Below are 26,526 nucleotides of genomic sequence, written 5' to 3' on the forward strand. Positions count from 1 at the left end.
AGTGTAGCTAAGAAATGAATTAAGGAATAATAACAGAGCGATACGATCGCTTAACTAAATGGAGTATAGCAGCTAGTTTCGCTACTTAGTACAGGATGTGGTTCTTGCTTTCAGCAAAATATTTTTTGTCTAACAGTTCTGCTTCCTTGCCTTTTTTTTGCTAAAAAAGAAATGTGGTTACGCTGCACATATGTCCATATAAACACAAATTTCACATTTTAATGATTACTAAAAGAAATACAACAACAATGACACACGCTTGGCGCCAAAGGCTGCGTGATTTCGTAAAAATAAGAATGAGTTAATGCAAAAGGTATAAAAAATGAGCTGATAATCAAAATTACTTGGGGTAAACAATGAAAGCAACAATAACAACAACCTTACACGTGATAATAAAACAAACGAATAAGCATAAAACAACAACAATTGGCATATTCGCACGCACAACCATTGCGAGGCATTGACAAAGCGTCAAGTGTTTGCCGGCTTAAAAAGAAATGAAAATAAATGCGAAAAAATAAAAAAAAATATACTATATATGAAGGGAATTTGCCAATAATTAAAAGTTACAAAATGTGGCATTAGGCAAATTCAGCAAACAATACAAATTCGAATGTGCTGACAAATGTAAATCTTTCTTTGTATGTGTTATAGATCTTTCACGAAAACGTTGTAAATAAGAAACTCAAAGAAACGTCGACATAATCCCTAATAATAATAGCAGTAAAACGTCGGCTTTAGCAGTGTTAGATAAAAGATCAGCATAAAAGCACAAACAAATAATATAAATTATAAATAAAAAAATCGGAAATTTCGTTAGAAAATTTGTGAAAGAAATCGATAAAAAAAAATACTCCAGCTACTTTTAGCAGCGTTTTTTTTACTTGTGTGTTGGTGCGTGTGCAGCGCCTGAAACCTGCCAAGTGCAAGTGTACTTGAAAAAATTGTGAAGGAACGCATGCGCAACCCCCAAATGGCTGCGCTTTTGCTGTTGCGAGGGTTAATTAAAACATTATCAAACGTAGCAGAAAAACAGTGAAATATTTTGCAGTTAAAGTGTCACAAATCTAAGGCAAAAGTATTGCAGGCTTGCTAAACAACGTTGCAGCGTAAACAGGGACTGAAAAAAACTCATTAAGGGTAAGTTAAGGCATGTAGTATTTAGCAATTGTAGCAAGAACTTTCAAAACATTCAATTTCCTAGCATAAGTTACCGTGTAAGTCGTAAATTCCTTTCGAACACACGCGAAAATGCAATTAACAAGCTTTCGCCGAAAATCGCTCAGCAATGCAATTTGCAACCACCAAACAGCGCATGTCAACTCTACCTTCCACTCCGCCTCGACTTCAGTAATAGCCACTACTTTACTTTCGGTTCGTTTGTATTGGGTACAGACGCTTCCAATTGATTTTTTCCCCGATATTTGCACAACGTATTTTGCTGTTGTTATACGTTTTGCAACGGCGCTGTGTAGAAGTGAAAAAGAACGCCGGCGACTGCGTGTTGTTAACCTGTTCAGCTAACTAACGGTACTTTCGAAAAGTATTTCAATGCGTCAGCGAGCGCCTGCTCAGCAGCTCACCTGCTTGACAGCTCGGTCGGTCGGCCACCACCCGCTCCTGCCTGCCGCATAACAGCAGCAATTGCCCCACTTTCGTGCCCATTTTGCGACGCCGCTGCTAAATACTGGTTTATTTTGCCCATTTTTGGAGCGCTTTGCACGCTCTGGGTTTGGTTCGAGCACCATTTCCACATTGTCATCGTCAGCGTCGTCATCAACAACAACATTATCATCCATCCATTCATCCAACTCTGTGCGGACTTGATGCTCAGGTTGCTAAATTTGGTCTTGCAACAGGTAGACAAGGAGAGAGAGTCGTTGGAATGGCGGTCTTTAGTGACCGCCTAACAAGCTTATATATAAATATATGTATTGTAGACTGCATCCAGGACACAAAGGCAACATAAAACGTCAGCTACTATTCCGGCTCCGGTTTTCTGGATATATACTAACTTGTTTTACACCAAAGCCTATGATTTTGTTAGCTCATTCCTGTTGGATTATTGTACCAACTGAACAGGGTATAATATTGGGTAGTCGAAAACGTCGTGCTGCGATAAGTAAATTTCACAGACTTCTCTTGAAGCCAACTTTATCTCATCAGTTGTTGACACTAAAATATAGCATCAATCGTCCGACCAGGCTGGAGCAGCTCATAGTGAATGATTCCTTTCCAATCCCACCAAACACTCAGCATGACCTTGCGAGGCGTCAATCCTGGCTTTGCGACTATTTATTGAGCTTCACCATGCTTGGACCATGGTCTTTTTCGCACATATTGTCGTATTTGATCCCCGATAGAGAGACTTTTCGTCTCCCGTTACAATTCGCTTCAGAATTCGATTTCATTTCATTTCACCAAAGAATCAAAGATCTTAATTCGGTCCTTTAAATTTTTCACAGACAATTCATGTGATAACCAAACATCGAGCTTCTTTTTGTAGCCAGCCTTTTTTAAATAGTTCAAAAACATTTGATTTTGAATGTTAAGCTCCTTACCGATGTCAAGGCTGCTTATGTGACGGTCCTGGTCAATCTTTTCCATAATTTCATCGAGTTTTTCAACGATAGGTCGACCAGAACGAAATAATACTTTAAGAGAGAGACTAGATCACATATAAAGAAATCTTTAGAGCTACCGCAACACCTCACTTTTTGAAAGAGGAGCAGTGTTCTCTTGCGGACTTTGGCCATGAGTGTGAACTACAGCCGAAGCCCTTCTTTCCACATGCATCGCAGAGCTCTCACAAAAATTCCTGTGTTTTGATTGAAAATAGTTCTATAGTTAGATTCGGTATATCGCCTTTCCCTGAAGCACGGTGCAGCTGTGGCACAATTGATCTCAGTTTTTGCCTCAAGCGCTTTTTCGCCAACGAATCGTTTCTTTATTTGCATATTTGTCACATTCGCAACATTTGCATGAGCGGTGGGAGCACATTAGACAGCAACTAGACCAGAACGACGATCGGAATGCGCCGCAGCGGTTCCCATGAAGCAGGACTAATTTCATACATTTCAACGTCATCGAAACATTTCCGTTGGGCGTTGCAGCAAACCGGTGAAAAAAACGGGGAAGATGCAGTCAAAGCAAATGCTGGCACACATACACATCAATTCGTTACCAGCGCTCCCCATATGATGACAAGTTGCATGCAACAACATGCGGCAAGCATCAACAGCAAGTACACGAAGCAAAACGTAATAAAAAGCGTGTAAAAAGGAAGACGCGACAGAAATAGACACAAACACACACCGACATTTTCAGCTACAAGACGAAGTAAATAAATAAAATATTGAATCGCTGCACACATCGTCCAAGGCAGGTATGCCTGTTAGTGCTGTGCTGTGCCACGGTGCACGTTGTTGTATTGGGGAAGTTGGTAACATTGAAATGAGTGCAACCAAATCAAAACCTGACAAGAAGCAGGCCGCAGGAAGAACATGAAGCTACAAAAACACATCTAACAACAACAAAGGGCAACTTCTAACAAGCTACACACACACACATGCAATGTACACCCGGGCTTGCCACAAATAAACAAATAAAGGTAGTAAGCCAAGGTAACTCGGTGCAACAAACAATGCAACCGACTGCAGAGCCAAGCGTAAGAAAAAGGGTCGGCGCAGGCAAAGAAGGAAGGTGAACAGCTCAGCTACGCGCATACTGCGGGGCATCTTTTACGCCGGCAGATGGTCAGGCAGCAACCATTTGGATGTAGTTGTTGTTACTTGTTTAGGGTCGATATTGAGCGGAGCGAGCGTAAGTAACAACAAAGCAGTGGTGGCCTTCAAATACGCGTTCGGCACATTTGTTATGTGAAGGAGATAAAATGCAACTATGTAAGTAAGGCGAGGTAGAGTAGCGCTCATCAACAAGCCTAACTGGCACTGATGGTGGGTAAAATGCTGGCTAAAATACCGAACGGAGTTGCCAAACCTTGAAAGTTGAAAAACCTTCTTCTTATGGTATTATTGCGTATACTCGATTTGGGTCGGCTCGTATTGTTCGTTACAAACTGCAAGATATTGATAGCTAACTCTCAGAAGGTAACGTTTAGTTTAGGAACCAGTTTGAACAACTAGCATTTAGCTGTGCTTACAGTAAGAACTAGTACAGTATTTGAATGCCGGTAAAGATTGGCTAGTCGAAAAAGTCTTTTCGTATTTCGCCAATAGATGTCGTTGCAGTCGTACGTCTCCAGTGCTACCAATTCCATTGTGTCATACCAATGTGTCTATCGGATATTTTGATTTTTTTCTTTGATTTACGAATCACTAGAGAGTGGCTTTTTATTTTGAAATCCTATTCATGGTTGTAATAGATCTCAAATGAATACATGTATATTATAGCGGATCGGCTGTTTTCTATAAAATCGCTTATACGGGAAATATTCTAGGGATCATTCTGAACAATTTAGCTTAGTATGTATGGGTCTAACACTCGTTTCGAGCCAGTGATTTTTTAAGTAAAGTTGAATTTTTCGAAATTATAAAAACTTCTTCGAAAATGCGACAAGGATAAAAGAAGAGCAAATGGTAAAACTACATTACAAAAACAAAAACTTCAGCGCAAGAGATGAAGAATGCGCCAGCACCGGAGAGGGGCTAAGTGTTTCTGAAGCCCACAGGGGCCAAGTGCTGCAATAAATCGAGTGAAATAACAACACAAATAACAGGAACTATTACAATAACAACAATGGAAATCAGAGTCAATGCAATAGATGTTAATACGGTTGTTTGTTGTTGTTGCTGTTGTATGAATAGTACCTGTTTCGAAGCAACTGAAACATAATGAATTTCGAGAAGAAAAATGTGGAAACCCCGGCAACCCAGCATAACACTAAAATAACAAAAGTGAGGAAGCAATTTTACAACAATAACAATAAAAACGCACAGCAATGCTACAAGGAAGTAATAAAAACGCATACAAGAACAACAACAACAGCAGCAAGAGTGAACGAGTTTGGAGTTTTGATAATCATAAACTGCAGATGAGTACATGAACATACAACAATAACAACAAGCACATAAGCGAACTAAACCCAGGAATGTGAAACGCATGGGATGCAAACGGCGCAACCGAAGCGAGCTAGATCATTATTTAGTAAAGTAAATAAATATTTTTGTTTGATAAATGCAGCACTCGACAGACGACGCACACACACACACACTTCTACATACCCAATTGTATGCCTTAGCAACGAGGCGTTGCACAGGCATTCTTTTCATATTCTGGGGCTGTGTTGACATTTGTCTAATAAGTGCTTTCGTTTTTCTAGCCGAGGGTAAACACGGAAAATTCAAATTCGTTGCCACGCACTCGAAGTGATAAGCGCACGCCGCCGCAAGATCGTCTCGGCGCGATGTCTGCTTTTCGCTTTTGAAAAGAAATTTCTCATTTCTCATTTCTGAACGCATCCTTTGCTTTTCTTCGTTTGCTCTGCCGCTGATCGCTATCAGCGCGGCGCACTTGTCTCGTAATTGCATTGGAGCGCGGCGCATGTGCAACCACAGATTTGCATATGGGTGCTCGTGCTTTCACAAATATATCGGATCGGCATTTACACGTGTGCTCATTGTTATCGCCGCGCCAGTTGCACCTAGTCGATTTGTGTTGTTTTCGTCTGGTCGTCTTTTTTGCTGCCCCGGCCACTGAACTGCAGCGCATGGCACGCAAGCAGCCTCAAAAACTCGTTTCATGGAAATTTTCACTGCTTCAAACGGTGTGAAAAAAGATCATAAACATTTTTTGCTGAAATAAAAACGAAAATCGAGAAACTGAATCAATGAAGCCCCAGACTCCTGCTCCCATTCACGCCGCTGCTTGAAACAGCAAGTGGCAGCGCATTTTTGCAATGTCAGTGGTACGTGAGTTTCCAGCGAGTGGAGCAGGCACACATATGTGCATATGAAAGTGTGTGTGTGAGGAAGTGCAGATGCGCATCCATGCAACTTTTTCCCAGTAATTTCAATTCGATATGGAAATTCAAGGCTTTCGGAAATTGAATACTCCGCAGAATTTCTTTGCAAGCATTTCTAACGCTCTTCTTGCACAACGAAATCTGAATTTGTTGCTCGGATACAAGTTAATCTATGTACCTTAGCATATACCATAAAATAGAACTACATGGTTGTGAACTTCTGGTGACCGAGATATATGTATCTTCGCTAATTCTGACTTGAAATAATTATTTGCTGAAATTGCAATGAACTGCAGCAAACCAAACTAGACTAGTGAACAAGAAGTATACAGGCTACAATTGCTACAAATCTTTAGCGTGTCCAAAGAGCGATTCTCATTGACATCTCCGGTGTACTACGGACTACACCAACAGTGGCGCTTAAAACCTTTTTAAACATAGAACCCGTGGACATGGCGGGCGGGTGCATTGCTGCGAAGTGCGTTCAAAGCCTCAAGGATGCTGGGTATAAGAGGGGACCTAATAAGGACTACCCTCTCTATCTTCAACTACATTCCTGAAAACTTGGATCACTGCGGTGCTGCAGTTCCTCGTAGCGACTTTTTCTCTGTTCACATACCGTCGAAGTAGATGTGGAGGTAAGTCGCTGGATAACAGGCGTAGTGAGCTTTTTCATGGACCTTCGTCAGCTTTCGATTTATGCTATCAGGACACTGTTGTGTTTTTCAGGCAGAAGCGACTGCTATGAGGGTGACAGTAAACGGACTCCTCTCCTGTCAGAGCGGAATTGCTAGTAACTCTGCAATGAGTTAACCCCTTTGGCTAAGTCATTGCCCCGCTCACAACGGAATGGGACCGAATTGGGTTTTTATAGAGAAAAGGAAAGGGATCTTGCGTTTTAGCACTGGTCCTTTTGACCTAGAGCAAAACGATGGAGATCTACTAAACTACTTATCGTAGCAGTTCCTACTGAGCGCTGTCCAGTTGACATCAATGTCGTTAGGTTTAAAATCTTGTCGGAGGCTAATTGCTAGGTACTTTTTCCTCCATTGTCCAGCTTTTCCAAGACCGAGGCTGAAACATTCTGACAATAACCGTCCCAACGAATTTGTGATACACTCAAAGGGCTTTGTCGTTTTGTAAAGGTCTTATCATCCAGAATATTTGAGTTTTTAGGTACCACAACGGACCGGCATTCTAAGCTGTCTAGATCGCTCTCAGGATTGGCACCTTTACGTAACCTAGGAGAGAGACTTTACAATCTCAAGTTTTATCTGAATGAAGGGAATCTAAGAATATCCTGAAATCTGTGAGTATCTTGCTATCTTAAATATAGATCAGGTAGATGTCTATGCGATCACACTACATTAATTTCATAGTCCAAGTATACATTGAATCTGTCATCAGACAAAGCCATTACTTTAGACCTAGCATTTCACAAATGTACCCTTTGAAACAATCAAAGGTAAATAATAACTGTTCCATTGAGGGTATATTTTACTCGGGTCCATGCGATTGCCGCGCTTCCTTATTCCCACAAAATTTATGTAATAATAAATAACAATAACAAGTGTACAATAGAATTAAAAATAGCACCAATGAACTTCGAGCTGTCAGCGGGATGCGTAAACAAAAAGAACAGTACGGAAGATGCTCAAGTGACACGAACAAAAAAAAAACAAGCAGCGAGCGCTGCCAGGGCACCACATAATTATATTCATATAAAGATAAGGATTTCAACGCACAAATGTCTATTTATATTCACGTGTGTATTTATAAATGATATGTACTATATGTATGTATGTATGTATGTAAAAATAAAGTAAGAGGCAAAAACAAAGCGGCAGTGCGCACACAAAATGCAAATGCATAAATTACGAAAGATTACAATGGCATTTGTTTAAAAGTATATCATTACAATATACAATATACAACAACAAAAGCCAAATGACACAGCGTTGGCGTTAGAGAGATACAAATTGAAGACGAGCGCAAGAAAACGGCCTGTCAACTCGGGCGCGCTCGGTGCGGCAGGTGCACATCTGGCAGATGCTTGGCGCAGCTGGAAAATCAATGCAACGGTCAGCAACTTCATGCAAATTACAAAGACAACAACGACGGCAAACGGGATGAGGTTGAAGCAACAGTGTGAATGTAAAATGTCCCGAGAATATACGGCCGTTGAATATTTATAGAAACATTTCGCGGAGTGAGCTTTACACGGCATAATCTGCGGCCAGGGGCGAAAACCATAAAAAATTACAAAATGTGCAAAATGATTTGATCTACTTGGAATGAGCTCAAGAGAAGCTTCGCTGCTCCAAATTAGAGCCGGGTCAAGTGCGACAGAATGCGATGCAGATTCGAAATAGGCTTCGTTAGGTCTTTGGGCTTAGATGTAGTATAATAATAAAATGCTTGCGAAACTGAGCTGCTCGAAAAATTTAGAGAGAGAGAGAGAGACGAGCACCTACGTTTTGTTCTCTAGCTGTGGCTAATCAGCTGATAAATTTCCGTCCTGAGAACGCTTCTCAAAAACATCTTGAAAGTTTGGTTAATTCTCTGAGAAAAAAGTTAACAGTGGCGTCCGCTAAATGGTTTCAACGCTTCACATGGATACATCAAAACTTCCCAACCAAGCTCTACCAGTTTTTGCCGAATCATCAAAGATGTGTGTGGATGATGGAAGACGAAGCCCTTTCTGTTGATCAATTCTGACCGTTTTTTCTCGATTGCTTGATTCACCCCTTGAGACCCCTTTGATATCGATGCCAGTTGAGTCGGTGTGCTTCAAAGCCTTGGAATTCTTTTCACACTAAAATTTTGCAGCACTTTTTCATTTTGAAATGTTTAACATTAAGTTTAATTCGAAAAATGGAAAATGTGTGACCATTACAAAGAAACTCATGTCACTGCTTTCGCTCCTTATCTCCAAATCTCCGCCAGAGCAAAATAATTTGTTTACTCACATTCCGCTGGCATCTCAATTATTCGCCGCGCTTAATTAAGATTTTTCGTGTTGCGCCCAGCAACATGCTGCCCTCCCACGGGCGCTTTTGCGCGCAGTCACGTTCAGCGCTTACACACACGCAACATCGTTACATTGTTGCCGTTTTTAGATAAAAGCGCTCCAGGTAAGCGCAAGTCCACACACCGGCTTATAAGTAGATATCAGCATTGGAGATCGAAAGAGATTGCCGGTGATTTGGTTACGAAACTAAAACGCCCGCGTTCACACACGCGCAGTGCTGCACATGACAGCATGAGTAAGTGAATACTTGCAGTATTTCCACTTGGCTCCACAGCCTGCTTATAAATTTCAAATATGTTGCCGCGCGTTGCCGCGCAAAAACTGAAAATTTCATTTCATTAAATTGTACAATTTCATTTAACTGCCACCCGCTGCGCGGCGCAGGTATTTAAAAGTGTAGCTGTGTCGTATACGCGCCGCACCAAAGCGTAGTCTACGCGCTTGCGCAGTGCCTACTCACAGTTGCCACGCTACGTACACCGGACGGTGATTGACGCAGGCGCACACGGTTGTTAATCGTTGTGATAGTCATCTTCTATGAGCGATTCGGCTGCTTTGTCTCGCTGTTGCCGCACTTACAACGTTGATTTCATACAAAACTGTTGGCTCTTACCACCAACGGCGCTCCACATCAACGCATTTCTGAGATATTTTCATTTATTGGATTCATTATCAGTTTTTTTTGGCAAAAGCAAATCAACTGGGTGATGTTTCGGCCACGAAGGCTTTCATGGAGAGTATGCTGATTATACAGAGGAAGAGGAGGCATAATGACAAGGTCTTCATTTGAAGTCATAAGAGACGCACTAATAACTAAAGCTGAGAACTCAAATGGCGAGGGTGGCTGAAACCTGCCACAGGCTTGACAGAGTAAGCATCGGTTGCATGCCTCTCTTTCGTATGCTCTTCCTTCCGCAGTTTGCTTTGCGCGATCTCAATGAGAATATTATGCAATTGTGCCTTTCATACAAGTATGTATATCTGCAGCTCAGCTGACGCGGCGATAAATTGTTTACACTTAATACTCCTTGGCATTTGATTTACCCAGATTAATTGCAAAAAATTAAGCAAATCACTGCATATCAAAACTATGAGCGCGATTTTCCTTTGAAAATCACCGAAATAGTTATAAACGAAAAGAAATTGATAAAATGGCATGGTCCAGCGGGCACTCGCTTACCTAGAGCCGCCAACAATACCAGAACACTTTTAAATGAAGGAAATCGCACGGCGCAGCATTGGTGCTGGAAAGAGCGCCAAAATTGGATGCTGAGGGCTTCGCAGGCGCGCCAGTGAAGCGGAGAGAACGCATTTGAGTGAGGCACTGTGCCTAAGCCAACCTTTCGTTGGCCTCAACGCGCGTGTGTAACACGTGTGGTTTACAAGAGTTTGCGGCCGGCGTAGACATGTAAAGTTGTCGATTGTTGGTTTTTGCGCGGTGCGACGAGTGGTCAAGGGGTACAGACGGCGTGTGACGCGAATTAAGCGTAAATATGGCGCTTGATTGAAATATTCATTTAAATATTTCATTTCAGAATTTTGCACGACTGCCCATATTGCGCGAGAACAATCTCTTCAATTATTTCAGTTTTAAATATTATTTTTTAATATTTTCACACACAATGGGCGCTGATCAGCGCGCCGCTCTAATTAACGCTTTATGTTCCTAAAATACGTGCCAACCTTTTCCCCAGGTAATTGCTATTATTTTTGTTTGACTCCGGCGCGTAATTAATAAACGTGGAATATTTACGTTTTTTCTCTCATTTATGAGCAAAATGTTGCGTACAACAACAAAGCGTAGTACAGAAAAATGAAAACAAACCAAAATTGATTGCTTAATGTTGATTCAATAAATGCTGATGAGCACACACGGCATGCACAAGCAGTCACAACAACAACTTAGACAAATATGGTGTATTTACGACTGCACATGTGCGCGCCGTTAATTTTTTCCAAGCGCATTTTTATTCACTACAAATCGATAATAAAATTCAAATAAAATTTTGAGCGATTGGATGAGCTGAAAAATCACAAAGAAACGCATAAAAAATAACTTTAATATTTATGTAAACTAAACAGAAGAGAACGGTGCGGCGTATACAGAAGCTACGAAGAGTATTTACCACCGAAATGCGTAATGCAAAGCAAATAGAGTATGAAGTCAAATAAAAGTCGAAGCTCAATGAAGCATTTCAATCATCCGAAAAACCACACGAACCCAATAAAGCGACGCCGAAACGACGCCATCAAATTTACGGTATAATTTGATGGATAACTGCGTGCGACGGTAGTGACAGGTCGGTTTAGATACGCCCGCCTGCTTCGGCGGTGGCATGCACGGAGACGGAGACATAACGCGCCATTGTTTAAGACAACTCTTTCAATGCACGACGGCCGAGGCGTAACCGCGCCGCCACTGAATTGCAGCTACTGGCGATGAAGGTGGACTACGTTTTACATATATAGTTTTTATGAATACGGTTCATTGAGTGCAGAGGCGTTCAGTAATATAAAGAAAGTTCATATTAATGAATCATGAAAACTTAATTAGAGCTTTCACTCTCCTACTGCATTAGCGATATGTTTGGCGTTTTTTAACTTGCTGCAATTATAAACTTTTCACAACTTTTATAAAATTGCTTCTCATCAATCAATAAAACTGCATATTCCATTGAGCTTTCATTTCCTTTTTAACCGTTAATAAATTTGTTGAACATGAAAAGGCTTTCGTTTGTTAGATTATGTAAATTGGCTGATTTCTCATGAAGCTACGACTAACCATATATGAATTGCTAGAGTCACCTGTCCATTCTGATGCTTAGAACTTCTAGGTATGGATCAAAAGGACCGTCGCATATTAAAAAAGCTCTTAGAGCATACCACAAATTTATTGAGTGTAATAAGAACACCAGCCGATTCGCCGGGTTCGTAAAAAGTATGGCAACCCTGGTGATTCAACCTTAGTCTTGCGAAAGCCGGACCCTGGTGGAAAAAATGTGTAGATGTTTTCGCTTCAGCTACCTCCCTGCTACTTTGCAAGTTGCGTCCTCCATATTATTTAGCCTCACGTGAGTGCCAATGGTACAGTGCCCAGTTAGGACGCTTATGATTGCAACAAAGTGAGTCTTGACAAGAATGCTAGCAGTTCAATAGACCTTATACATTCCACTCTGTGTCAGAAGGCTTTCGCAACCCCACAAATGCTGATTGCTAACCAACGCTTGCTGAGCGCGCGCGGAGCCAATAGATCCGCACAAAGACAGGATAATACTTTTCGTTCCCATCCTGATGGATGGTCTTTTCTTGAAAGCTCATTGGCTTTACAATTTTCGACGAATCCGTTGTGGCCAGGTACCCAGACAAGTTTAATATAGAGGAGCTTGAGGCTACTGCTACCGCTAGCGAGTTCCATACCTGTATAGCAATAACCAATCGAAACTCTACTTCAAATAACCGATTCAAATCACTAAGTTATTATTGTTATTATTTAATATCTGTCCGCCTGTATTTAAATTTCGAACTCTCAGCTAGTTTTACTCCGCATATTTACAAAATAAGCATATGAGCGTGTTTATATCGACATTTGCGTAATCCAATGTCTCAAAACCGACTGTTATCTGTTTCCGCGCAAAAATTATACCCTACGCTATTTGTGGAAAAAAGCTCTCGGCAGCGGCAAAACAATAGTTGATTTACAAAGATTTATATCTGGCACATTAATTTGATTTTTCCCAACGCATTTACAAATAGTCTACTTAAATTTCACCGAAACGCGCCGGTAGGTAGTGATATTTATTTCTTTGTGCACGTCTGGAATTCCCAAACTCATTGATCCAACACTGAAACGCTCGAGCGGCTATGACTTTGGCTGGTGGCAATAAGCGCGCGTCCGTTCATTAACGCTTTTGTGCCATAAGAAAAATAAAACTAACGAAGATAAAGAAAAACTAATCATCATGAAGTGGTAAAAAATAGACAATCATGTGAAGAACAAAAAAGTAATAGTAATATCGAATTGTATTGGAGCGAATGAAAACAAATAATGAATACCGGCGTATGAGATTACAACCAATCACTGCTTGGTGGCACACAAAGCTCACAAACCAAAAAAGGGGGCTTTATATGTCAGTGACTCTTTTGAAATAACAGCGACTAGAATGTTTAAGAAATTGTTGAACGAGCTCTATTAGTATCGGAACTGAGAAAGTGGCAGTGATTGGAGTAGCTCACTTATGAACAAAGTACTTCAAAGGAGCTTTTGGACAAGCTTATTTAGGTTTACTTTCGAAAAGAGGTCGTAAAGTGGATGAAAGTTGAACTTAACAAGTGAATTTACGCCTGAGAAGCCCAACATGCGTTTGAACTTCAAGGTCAAAAGGTATCAGTAGCAAAAGCTCCCGCAATCAACGCAGCTTTGTCACTTACTTATTTCCATTCTATGACTAAAGGCATCGATTGTAGTTTATGTTGCTTTAAATATCATTTGTCAGAGGTCCATAAATAAGCATATGAAAACTTCGAGATCTTGGGAAGTCTGTCAATTTGCCGAACTAAATATATTGAGTTTAAAGGATGGAGTCATGTTCACGAAAGTGAGGAAAGTCTCTGATTGCCATTCACTTGGGAGTGGCCAGAAATGATTCTTTAACATATGGCTCAAGCATCTCCTCAACAGGGTTGTGCGCTGGCTTTGGGACCCGCCACGTAAAAAACGTGCCCAATGAAAGTACTTTGAAAAAAGTAGCGCATAAGTCTTTCAAAAATCTCGATCGAAAATTACTAACTCTCGTAAAAACTTCAGCCAAAAGTAAGAAACGTACAATGTAACTGACCACGAAACCACTCAGTTAAGCGATGTGCTGACGCTTGCAGCCGCTGCATTTTACCGCACTGTGCTTTAAATATTGGTGCTGAGCAACGCTCTTGAGCGTTGAGCGGCATTTTCTTGTTTGTACAAACTGAAGTGGCCTTGTGAAGTGCCGGTTGCGTTCATACAAAGCCAGTTGGTAATGTATGGTGGGAGTGGCAGCTGTGTAGAGTGCTTTCGACTCATAATTATAATAATGTGGTATATACGATGTGTTTATTATGCATTACGGAAGTTTAATTGTACGAAAGCGTGGAGTGGCTGTGCGAGACCACCAGCAAGCGGTCAAAAGCTAAGTGCATCGAAAAACAACTTAATAGCGCCGCTGCCAGTGCACATAAGACAGAGTGGCTAGATTTGATTTACTCGCTTCCAACCAAAAAACACCGTATGTTTTCTAAATTGCACAGATCGGATACAAGAATCACCGGAAACCAATAAACCCCGAACATAAAACAAGTAATAGCGTTATTTATGCACATTTGGCATCTACTTGGCATTTAATTCGTTTACAACTCGTTGGAATTTTTCGTTGCTTTCGATCGCAGTAAAGTCTCTGCCGCCGCTGCTCAGCCTACGTTCATCAATTGTAGGTCAACAACTAGCAGCTTGCTTTCTGCGGCCAACTCACACTTTAACTATTCATTCACGACACTCACTCACTCAATCACGCAAGTGATCACCATGATCATTGTCGTATGCGACTAGCTGCCTCGAGACAAATGACTAGTGGCACGTTTCTTAGGCACTGCGCCACTCAATGACTCCGCGTTGCAATTCGCCTTTTCTCACAGGAAGTGCGCTTACAACAATAGCAGCAGCACCGAGCAGAAATCGCCGTTTGACTAACATGTGCGCTGATTTCCCTCTTCTGAACTGCTAGTCCTCTTTGTGTTTAATTTTATGAGTGGTATATATTAGATTTAGACTTTCGTATATACCTGCACATCTCATATCCACATATTTTTAGGTGGTGCTGCAAACATGTGGCTCACCACGTCTATTAATAGCTGCATGCCACATGCGCATGCAAACTGTGATTTATGATGTGCTGTATAAATGCACAATAGTCTTCTGCTGTAAGTTAATTAAGCCATCAGCAAGCTGGTGGTGAGAGGCAGACTAGCAGGAAAAAATAAAAAATTACTTAGTATGTCTGAAAAATAAGCTTCCATATATGAAGAAGAAGCTTACGCCTGCGAATGAAAGCTTTAACTAAAAAAATTTACTACAAGAAGCTCTCTAACATTAGTAATTTAAGCTCTCAATAAAAAAGAAAAAGTAAGAATAACGTGAAGGTAGAGATTTGACTCCTCCATATTTGAAAGAGAAGCTTTCACCTGGGAATGAAAAGGTTTCACTGGAAAAAGTTCACAAAAAATTTCTTTAATATTAAAAAGTTAGAATAATGTGAAGGTCGAGAGTTGGCTCTTCTATATATGAAAGAAAAGCTTTCACCTGCGAATGAAAAACTTTCACTGAAAAAAGTTCACAAAAAGGCTCTCTAACATTAAAAAGAAAAAAAAGAAAAAGTTAGAGAGAACGTGAAGGTAGGGAGTCTGCCATTTATGAAAGATAAGCTTTCTCCTGCGAATGAAAAGCTTTCACTGGAAAAAATTCACAAACAAAGCTCTCTAACATTAAAATGAAAAAAGAAAAAGTTAGAAATAACGTGAAGATACAGAATTGGCTCTTCTAATATAAAAGAGAAAGCTTTCGCCTGGGATTGCAAAGCTTTCACTGGAAAAATTTCACAAAGAAAGCTTTTTAACATTAATAAGAACGTGAAGGCAATAAGTTAAAGGCTAAACTTTTCTTCAAGCTATACGATTTCAGTCTTAACGCCCAACAACCGAAATTATCTCTGACGTCACTTGATTCTACAATAGTTGCAAGGTGTACAGCTTGAGCACCATAAATCCCTCAAAAGCATGAGACATCAAATTGCGTTAATTAATTATGAACTTTCCCATACTTTCACTCAAATCTGCCACAAAAATCGAAAAGTTAATCACAATCTAACGGGATAATTGAGGTGTAAATGCATTTGACACATTATTTTGACTAGCTGCCAGTTGGCATGATGGCGTTCGCCCGCCTCTATTTGCCACACATCAATAAATAATATTTTCTGCATGCGATACGCCAATCAAAGTGGTTGTTGCTGTTACTGAAGCTGGCTTTGCCAGACATATGCGACTGTTGCTGACTTGCTAGCGGCACAGATAAGCGTGGCGGATTCATTCGACGTCGCTCAATTTGGCAGCAATAAACAAACAAATAAGCAAATATACGTTTAAAACAACAAACACATATGCTTCCCATGTATGTGTTTAGTCACCATGTGTGGCTGCAAGTTGTTGCCGCAAAAGCATAACGATATTGTTGCAACAACCGCAACATTATTTGATGTGTGCCACAATACAACACAATTATGCAGGAAAAATTAAATGAAATTAGAATTGCGGCAATAATTACGAGTGGCAGAACGGTATGTACGACAGTTTCCCACCAGCCGACGACAACAATAGCAATAGCCGCCAGCTAATAAACACGCCAACGAAACGTCAGTTAATTTTCGGCTCGCAGTGATTATGATATCTGCGGTCCGCGGTCGCCGGTGTTGGTGCTGGTGGTGGTTGAGGTGGTGTCTGCGGTTTTGTTGTCGCCCCGATTGTTTTGCTTGCCATCACCTATCCGGAGCGCGGGGTATTTATGCTGTCAACACTGTTACGCCGCCGGCAACTAACAAAAAATGCATGACACTGGGTGACAAACTTATTACGGATGCTATATTCAGCCAGGGTCAACATGTTACTCAGAGTATTACCGCTTTGTGCATTTAACGATTGGGTCGAACATCAAGATGAGCTTGTACTATCAAGAGCTCAAGAGATATCAAGGTTTTTAGAATACGTTACATCTTTATATATAAAAATTACGAGTTACGTTGTTTGTCCGCGTTGGACTCCTAAACTACTGAACCGATTTGAGCACACTGTGTTCAGTTTGAACCAATTTAGAAGATAGGATAGTAAAAACAATTCATAAACAAAAAATACAGTGAAAGCTCTATTAAATGGACGCTATATTAACCCGACATCTCCATTAACCATGCACATTGGCCGGTCCCACAATTTGTTGATGTTTATTAAGTACAATCTAATAAGCGGCCAACTCCCTTAAATAGACAGAAAGGATGGTAACCAGACATTGAGAAAAAATAGCTATATTCTAAAATTAATCGGTTACTAATGTCTAGTTGTACTTATGGGAGGAGCCAACCTAATGTCTAACTCGACTAATCTGTCGCTTTTGCTTTCAAAAGTCAACAACGAGGCCCACACATTCTGGTTACGCTCGAATTCAGCTCTCCCTTACTGGTTGTCAGCACGGTTTCGTTGCCCATTTCGCTGACATGTCAAATGTCTGTCATATCACGCTTGACACTACGGCGACATCATCTGTAACCCCTGGCAATGCTCACATGTATGTATCTGGTATGTGTTTGTGACTTTTCTCCTTACCTGCCGCGTTTATCTCGACGCGATCAACACATGCAACAAATAAACGGCAGGAAAGACGTTAAAAATAGTATCTCATATTTTTCACTTTGTTTGCTTGACATTTTCTCATTGAATTTTGTCTCTGTAGCGACTTTGTCTCATTCGTCTCACACAGAAAGGTCAAAAAAATTCGCTTCATGATGAGCAAATAGTTCACTTCCTGTGTGCTGACAGCACTCTCTTGTAATACAGGTATGCTTGTTGTCGACCCTTGCTGGCCGGCATAGAAACGGCATCTGTATCTGTCTTGTCTATGTTGATTATGTGTCAGTACGCTTGATAAGATAGCTGACAAGCGTCCTCAAAATTGGTTACATTTAGTGTGTCAAATGTTTGTCAGTAGCGCGAAGTTATAGCGACCTGTAGATAAGCGACAGCGCTACTGACCGTCTGGACGTTATAGACACCGTTCAGGTATGCTCCTAGCTTCAATGTTTTTTTTCTCAGCTTATATCACTCCACCAAGTGGCCCTGTCATAAGTTTTGGCTTTAATTTGTTAATTGGTGTGCGTAGTTAGTTTCTCAGCTTTGTCTCTTAAGCTATTTGTTGTTTTAATATTTGTGTGTTCTTTCGTAAATTCCATTCACATCCGTCATGCTATTAAATGTATGGAATTTTCCATGTTCGTGCTTTTAGCTAGCATAGTTGAATATTAGAATTCTACAATTAAGTGCCTAAAATTAGCTGGTCGCTGATATGAATTTTTGAAGAGTGCCAACGATGATGAAGCAAATTATCGGGACTTAATTACCCAATTCTATGATCTTCCAGTTAAAATGGTAACAGGAGACGAAAAGTGGATCAAATACTACAATAATGTGCGAAAAAGATCATGGTCCAAGCGTGATGAAGCTCAACAAATGGTCGCAAAGCCAGAATTATGCTGAGTGTTTGATGGGACTGGAAAGAAATCATCCACTATGAGCTGCTCCAGCCTGGTCGAACGATTGATTCTACATTTTACTGTCAACAATTGATGAGACTGAAGCAAACAATCGAAAAAACGGTCAGAACTGTTCAACAAAAAGGGCTTCGCCTTCCATCAGGGCAAGGCTAAACCACACACATATTTGATGACTTGACAAAATTGGGAGAGCTTGGCTGGAAAGTTTTGATGCATCCACCATATAGCCATGACCTTGTACCATCGGAACTCCCTTAATGGAGTAAAGCTGTCTTCAAGAGAAGCCTGTGAAAATTACTTGTTGCAGTTTTTCGCCGAGAAACCAGCAAAGTTTTACACTGGTGGAATAATGTCTCTAGCGAAAAATGGCAAAAAGTGATCGACCAAAATGGTACATATTTTGTTCATTAAAGTTCATTATAAATATAAAAAGAAAAATGCGTTGAAGTTTGATTAGAAATACGAAAAGACTTTTTCGACTACCCAATAATAACTGAAAATTTTGCAGTTCGTTTTTACTTTGTTAAAATTATATTAAAAAGACAATTGGAATCGACGGTATACGACACTGTGAAACAGCTGTCATACATCAAAATTCACTTAGCTTATATATAGTATATTCGCTTTAAAGCCAGTTAGATCATTGTATACAGCTCTATATTCTCCTAACAATGTCTAATAGTTTAAGCCTCGATTAAAAATTCGTCTGACGTCTAGCTCTATTTTCGCTATTGCCATTCTTTGTTTTGTTATTATTTCTAATTTTTTCTGATCCTCAAGCTTGAGTGTTGGAATGAAGAGCAATTAAGATATTAGAAAAATTCTTGTATAATTGCGAGCTAATGATCTGTTTTGTTTTTACTCCACATTCAAGATTCTTAATTTGAAATTAATGAAGGGTCAATGAACTATGGTTGGTGGCATAAGAATTCATTGATTAGCAAAAAGAAAAAGCTTGCATCGCTGAATTCAACAAGCGAGAAGTCTTCTGGTTTTTAAATAAAGTTAGAAATGGGAGTCAATTCCAAGACGGAGTTTGCAAATTATTTTCAAATTCAATTTGCTTCCCGAGATATTGGCAAACACTCAAATCATTTAATGGACTTTAATGGCAGCAATTCACTTTTATTATCCGTCAAAATGTTGGTCATGGGAAACTGAAATCGAACAGCGGCACTAGCGAGTGCAATGAGCACACATTTTCATTTTACTTTTGTACTTTATCCATATAAATGTTAAACGTTTGAAGATTTGTAAGCTTTCGCATTGTCCCACCTCTGCCACAGCTGCCAAGCTACCTCGCTTCGCAATGTCTCTTAAAACGTTCGCCCTTTGTTGTGCTCACTTCGTTAGCTTCATTAGTTGTGTTATTCACAATTGTGAAATTCTCAACCTTAAGTTTCTCAGCACAGCTGATCGCTGCTGCCAATGTTTGGCTGCAGTGCGTAGAAGTGTTGTTGTGATTATTTGTTGCCAGTAATTTGTGTTAATTAACGGTTTACAGCAAGCATCTATGCGCTGTGAACGCATACGCATACAGAGAAGAGCGAAGCCATGCGTGTCTGGGTTAAGAACTTCAGCTTACAACAACAGTCTCTCGCGTTTCATGCGGAATAAGACGAAGTTTCAGCTCGAAAAATAAATTAGCATTAATTACGGCAATAAAAATACATAAGAATGATTACATTCCCAGAAAGAGTTACTAGACTTCGAGCCAAACTACAAAGGTGTATGTTTCCAAGCGACGTGCAGTTCATCTGCAGTTACGGTTTCGACTCTTTATTTTTAGTTTTTTTTTTCAATTTTTCCGTTCACATATTTTTATAAGGGCCGTTGTGTTCGTGCAACGGCATTTAGCGTGGTACAAACGCACGATTTATCAACACTCAGCGTTAACACTTAATGACAGGTGTATGTGGTCTTCCGCGTCGCCAAAGCTAATGTGTGACTTCGTGAAGCTAGCGCAGGTTTATTTCACATACATATATCATATATATTTGTAAAGACAATATTTACACAGATATATTTTTAAATAAAAGCGCCTCATAAACATGCAATTGGCAGCTTCATGACTCGCAGGTTAGGCCAAAGCTATCTCGGGCAGAAGTAACTAGTTTTTTTCTTGCAAACACTTTTGAGAATAGAGATTCACCTTTGTGAGCATAACGGTACTACGTACTAACTGCTCAAATCGGAAAAATGATAGTGCAAAAAATCCTGAATCTTTTTCAATCTTTATAACCAATATTAGTATGGAAGCAAACTCTCTAGAGTAAATATTGGCCAGAGTAGAGTCTGGAGGGCGTGATTGGGTAGTTCTATTGATTTGAAAACCACAGAGCCCTATATTTACATTGAACAATTACTGTTTTTTCAGTGTTGTGGCAGCCAACTTCTCCCTTTTGGTCTGAGTTTCACAGCTCGCTTCGTACGAACCATCTTTTTGTCCTTGGAGTAACTCAGAAATAATTTACTTCTGATTTCTTGTAACCGTTTTCCAACCGTCTTCACGTGTGTGTAATATTTCAACTGTAGCCGCGAAAAAAATTAACCACTTAATTTTCTGGGATTACATGAAAAATATTAACTATCTGCTGCCGCATAATACACAAATGAGTGATGTTGTAGACAAACCAGAGCAGCTAAACAGGTATTTACCAGTGTATGCGTCGCGTTCCCCTTTGATAATGTCTGCATGGCACAGCATCGCTACCTCAAGTTGTGTAGCCGTGTCGCCTTCTGTTGGCCACTGTGTGGCACAACATCATGCACAATAGCCATCCCCTCTGCACTCACTCACTTCCACTGCACAGCCTTCGCTTTAACCATCATTTATGCTACTGCTTTTATAAAAATCCGCTTGCAGCGGCCAAGTCACGTTCATTTGAGGCATAATGCAGCTGCTGCCGCATACAAAAAACGCAAGAAATGTTGGAAAAAATGAACTCAGCATGCAACAGCAGCCATTAAATGTGTCTCCTCTTGTTGCACGAACACAAGCGTAGCCTTCAAGTGCGGCAATGGCGTTGAATAAGTGGAAAAAGTCGTCGTCGTCCAGTTTAAATGAGCTGTCGCTTCGCACAGGATAATATCGAGAGATTTCCTTTGTGGCCGCTGCGCACTCATTTTTTCCGACGAACGCGCTGATTTATGCTGCGACTCGCCATGCTTGACTCTGCCTCTGATGCCTGCATTTCTTATGCACTCTTGTTGCTTTGCTTTGCACCGTTTATGTTATGGTTTTTGTTGAGTAGCTGTCGCGGCAACAGCAGCCACTGAACAGCAGCAAACAGTGACTCAGACGACCGGGTTCCATCATATCATTGTGTTGGCTTTGTACGCCGCAGTGCCTTGCATACTTGGCACTCATCGTAATAACTACGCTATCCTTTTCTATGCACAAGTAGTGCCTTTAATGCTCGGCATGCCGCCGATGCCATTCCAACTACTCACTTACTTGGACAAGCGCTTCACGGTGCCACTCGAAGCTCCTGGACGACTACTGTCATTGAGCCTGTAATTTGTTGTTCGCTGTGCTTGCATACAACCTTTGATTATAAGTTTGGTAGGCACTCAAGTGAGTTATAATTCGCCGAGATGGGGGCCTGCCTGTTTTTTCACCTGAAATTCTTAGGCTACATTAAGAAGAGGCGTTCTTGTGATCTGCGCAAAGTTGCCAGAAGCATAAATCATTGAATAACTTTAACATGTATGCTAATTGAGGTTAGTTTTCACTTAATTTCCATATTTGATGATAGAGTTTATGTCACAAAAAACCTCTTTGGTGTTCAAACCACCTCAAAGTTTTTACTTCCGCCGGGTTTATGCTCCTCAATTCACAGCTCGTTTTAGTCTCATCCGATAGTGCTTGCTTGTTTGCACACATGTATTAACTTATACAACATGTTGCATTGTCGCACAATTTTTTTGCTTGTGGTTTAGTGTTTAACTGGTTTGTTTAAATTTGGCTCAAGTGAGAATGAGCCGCGAAATTTATGTGCAGCGCGCGTCTAATGCAAGCAGTTCGCCATAACTCTCAGTTCACTTAATAAAATATTTGATTTTCTCGTTGGCTGCTCTCATTTATACCCACACAGCATGCATCACAAGAGCATATTAGTTTAGTGCACATACGAATTGGTAAACTCGCTTGGTATGGGTTAGTCGGTCAGCAACTACAACCAACTCCAAAGCGTCACGGAAGGCATTATCCGGAATAGCCTTGAGAGCCGAGGTGCGAGCTGCTTGGATCCCCTCTATCGTCTCAAAATGCTTGCCTTTCATCGTCATTTTCATGTAAAGAAACAAAAAAAGTCTGGGGGCCACATCTGAGCTGTAGGGCGGCTGCGGAAGCGTTGGGATGCCGGCCTTGGTTAGGTAGCTGTTCACAAGAAATGCGGTGTGAGCCGGGACGTTGTCGTGGTTCAACTTCCAATCGCTGCGATGTCTTGTCGGACCCGATTGACCTTTCGTTTGAGTCTCTTGAGGACTGCCACTTAAAACCTTGGCGTTGATGGTTTGTCCAGGAGAAACAAATTCATGGTGGACGCCTTTGATGTCAAAAATGATGTTTGTAGAAGTAGCAGTCGCCTTTTGAGGACTTCCACGTAAAACTTGGCGTTGACGGTTAGTCCAGGAGGAACAAATTCATGGTGGACGATGCCTTTGATGTCAAAAATGATGTTTGTCGAAGTCGCAGGTCTCCCAGCAGGCTCTTCATCAGCGACCTCTTCTCGGCCCTCCAAAATATTGTAGATATCATTCAAAAGATCACATTAATGACATTCCCTTCGGAATTTTTCACGTTTCCACTCGAATTTATGCCTTTCTTATAGATTTTTCCTTCTTTAATTCCATTTGTTTTACACTTCGTGAAAAGTTCTGCTTGTTGTTATTGCTCCAACTTAGTTATTGGTCGCGCTCCAAAACGAAACGAAATGGAAATTTATGTGACATTTCTCTCGCGTGGCTTCTTTCGCCCTCTTCTGCTGGAAACTTTTATTCAATACTATCGAATAGCTGTTGTTGTCTCTTGTTTTGTTTAGCTCTCGTTAGTCTATCGCTGCTGTTGTTCGCTTTAAAAATAGTTGCGCCTTATTTATGGGCTTTTTGTTTTTGAGAAAATGCGTTGAGGCAACGGGCCGCGCGCTTAGCTTGCCTGGCGCCACACGTGCGTTCTGCACGTTGCCAGCCATGAGTCGTGCGGCTGACAGGCAGTTATAGTTCTTCAACGCTTCGTTTTCGCGACCACTGATTTATCACATATCGCTGCATATTTTTAATTGGCTGGCGTTTATATGAAAATTTCACAATAAAATTTTATAAATAAGCGACTGTGAGAAAGGGGTTAACTGCGAGGTTCGTTTAACGGCACAGATAAAGTCCATTATGCAACAGTGAAATGTTAAATATTCCAAAAGCGCCTGATTAGCACACAAATACTAGCAATAGAATTGGGTTTATCGGCAGTGAATTTAAATCCACAAAGAATGACGAAGCGTAAACCAGACCATTTTAGACGGCTTAGCATTTTTATTAGTCAAACAAACGTGGGAACGGCGAAATTTAGTGGAATGTATGAATGTCCCGAAGCGCTCCATGTAGGTGTGTTCTTCAGCGAGTGTGTGAGTGGGTGCCGTAGACATGATTGGCAGTTGTTAACAGCTGTTGGAATGGAACGAATTTGAGTGGGCAGCATTAATTGCTGAATTAATGAACTGATGAAATTTCGAGCACACAGATGCAAATATGATTGGTTTAGCAAACGAGACGCCCAGCTGCAGACTTACAAATTTGGGTATCCTGTAAGATGTTTTCTGCATTTTACTCTATCCTTTTAGATTTACTCCTTACGTTCGATTTGCCCTGCGACACTTTCCCAAATGAGTTGATCGCTCTAAATTATTCACTATTGAGAACCACTATATTATTACAAACAGCGAAAAGCCTGATAAAAGTGAACCCAATTAAGCTGTTCAATTACCAAACGTTTAGTACGGACCAAGGAAGCCAGAATCCATGAATTTCACGCGTTGTTGCGCAATATGCGGCACAACAATTAATTAAAAGTAAATAAAAATGGTTAAATAGCGAGCAAATCAGCCAACGTTATACTGCACTACGATAGACATAAGGCTGAGGTCAAATGGCTGTCTAATCGATCGTCTGATTGATCGAGCTTTTGCTTAATTTGATCGTTTAACGGCATCAATGAACAAGCATTTTGTCGAAGTTGTCTGCGTTGAGTGAGCGATATGGACGCTTTTGTGGTAATTGCGGGTAAGGTGCCGCTTGACAAAAGCCACAAACAGCAGCAACAAATAGAGCGCCGATCAGTGCTGGGGATCGCCAGTGATCGCCATTTACGGTTAAGGCACATAATTTTCAATTTCCGAAACAAGCGCCAATAAATCTAACAAGAGTTTGATGAAAAGACATATGTTTGGCAGTGCGAGTGCGAGGCAGCAGTGAACATGGGCAAGGCGCATGTGTGACATTTGAGAATGTACGGCACAATGGGGAGTGGTCGCAAGCGAGTCAGCGTAAGCATAACTTTTATAAAAAGCTTATGTATTCTTATTTGACGATTTATGGAATTAATTGTGCTTGTAGCAAGTAAAGTATTCCGGTTGAAAGTCAAGTCTTTTACTTCTATGTATTTATGAAGGTGTAATGTTGCTTGTCAGCTGTCACCAACAACCACAAACAGCGGAAATGTCAATTTTGTCAGCCGGGGCAGAGTATACGGCGCCGACATGAGACTGGTGACATGGAGTACGAAATATGCACATGTGGCAAGTAGGCATGACGACCTTACCCACCCACTGCTGCAATATATGGAATTTAGTTGCGAGTATGTTTCTTGGAAAGTCACAGCACAACAACTTCGACTGGTCAGCAATCATATTGTTTGTTGTTTCAAGCTAAGTTTGGTGCCGCGGTTGTTACTAACCTTTTGGGTTGTAAGCGTCGCCTCCAACTCATTAGTATGCTCAATGCGGCTGCGCAAACACGAAAGAGTACATCCAGCTATGTTGCGCTTAAGCTTCAACTCCCTTTCACGCTTATCACTCGTTTTGTATCGCCACCATTTGAGCGCGGCGTCAATGTGGCAAACGCCGGCGATCGGCATGTCGCGCCGAGAAGCGGCAACACTTGTTGGCCGAGCTCAAAGGTATGAGACTGAATTGTGGCGTACTGTAATAAATGTGTTATTTTCATTTAAAGTGGAACTAATAAAATGAAATTGGAGTGGCTTCGCAGTAATTTAAATTCTTAATGAAATGATAAGATCAATTAAGAAAGACTTTAGTATGAAATCTGACAAAATAACTGTACATAAGAGCTGAGAAAGCAATATTAAAGATAAAATGAAGGTTTGCGTAGGTTGCTTCAGAAGTGCCAAGAAGAAATATGGTGCGTTATTCTCTCCTAAATGGTTAAGTGATTCACGGCTGACATTTTCTCGTTAGCTGAGTAAAATATATTAAATTAAATTAAACAGTTTTTGGGAAGTGTATAGAATACAACCTTATATATTACCCTTCTAACACACGGAATAAAGCTGAATGTGTATAATTTTAATAAATAAACCTAACTAAAATTATATACTTTTGAGAAAACACTAGCTGAATTGGCTTAGATGAAGCTGAATTCAACAAATTATTACGTATTTTTATTTTCATCTTTTTAAACCACCTCTATTGTAAGCTGAATAAGCTGCTGAATTAGAATTATACATAACTTCTAGTAAATATCGGCAAAAAGCTGTTCGAATTTGGACATTTTTAATATGTAAACTTAATGTTGAATTCAGCAAATTATTACGTATTTATATTTTTTGGCCTTTTAAACCGCCTCTATCATAAGCTGAATAAGCTGCTGAATTAGATTATATACATCTTTTCCTGTAAATGTCAGCAAAAAATTGTTTGAACTTGCACATTTTTAATAAGTGAACTTAACGTCACTCATATCATACGTAAGCCATAAATTTAGGAAATATTTTTCGAAATAATTAGCTGTATTGGTTTAAATACAGCTGGATTCAGTAAATTATTACCTGTTTGTACTATTTTAAGCTTTCTAAACCGCCCCTATCGTATGCTGAATTACAATCTATGTGTCTCTTCTTATAAATGTCGGCAAAAAAAGTGTTTTCCATAGAAAAT

The 26,526-nt window shown here is 40.5% G+C and overlaps 1 protein-coding gene across 2 annotated transcripts in view; it reads left to right on the plus strand.

The window, feature by feature from the left end:
• Positions 1-888: 888 nt before the first annotated feature.
• LOC120774747 (interference hedgehog) overlaps positions 889-26,526 on the plus strand; it is an 80,733-nt gene continuing 55,095 nt past the window's right edge. For both annotated transcript variants that reach the window (XM_040104504.1, XM_040104505.1), the window contains exon 1: positions 889-1,140. The gene's annotated coding sequence lies outside the window, so the exon portion shown is untranslated. The remainder of the gene's footprint in view (positions 1,141-26,526) is intronic.

This window comes from Bactrocera tryoni, chromosome 4 (genome assembly GCF_016617805.1).
Source record: "Bactrocera tryoni isolate S06 chromosome 4, CSIRO_BtryS06_freeze2, whole genome shotgun sequence".
Taxonomy (NCBI): domain Eukaryota; kingdom Metazoa; phylum Arthropoda; class Insecta; order Diptera; family Tephritidae; genus Bactrocera; species Bactrocera tryoni.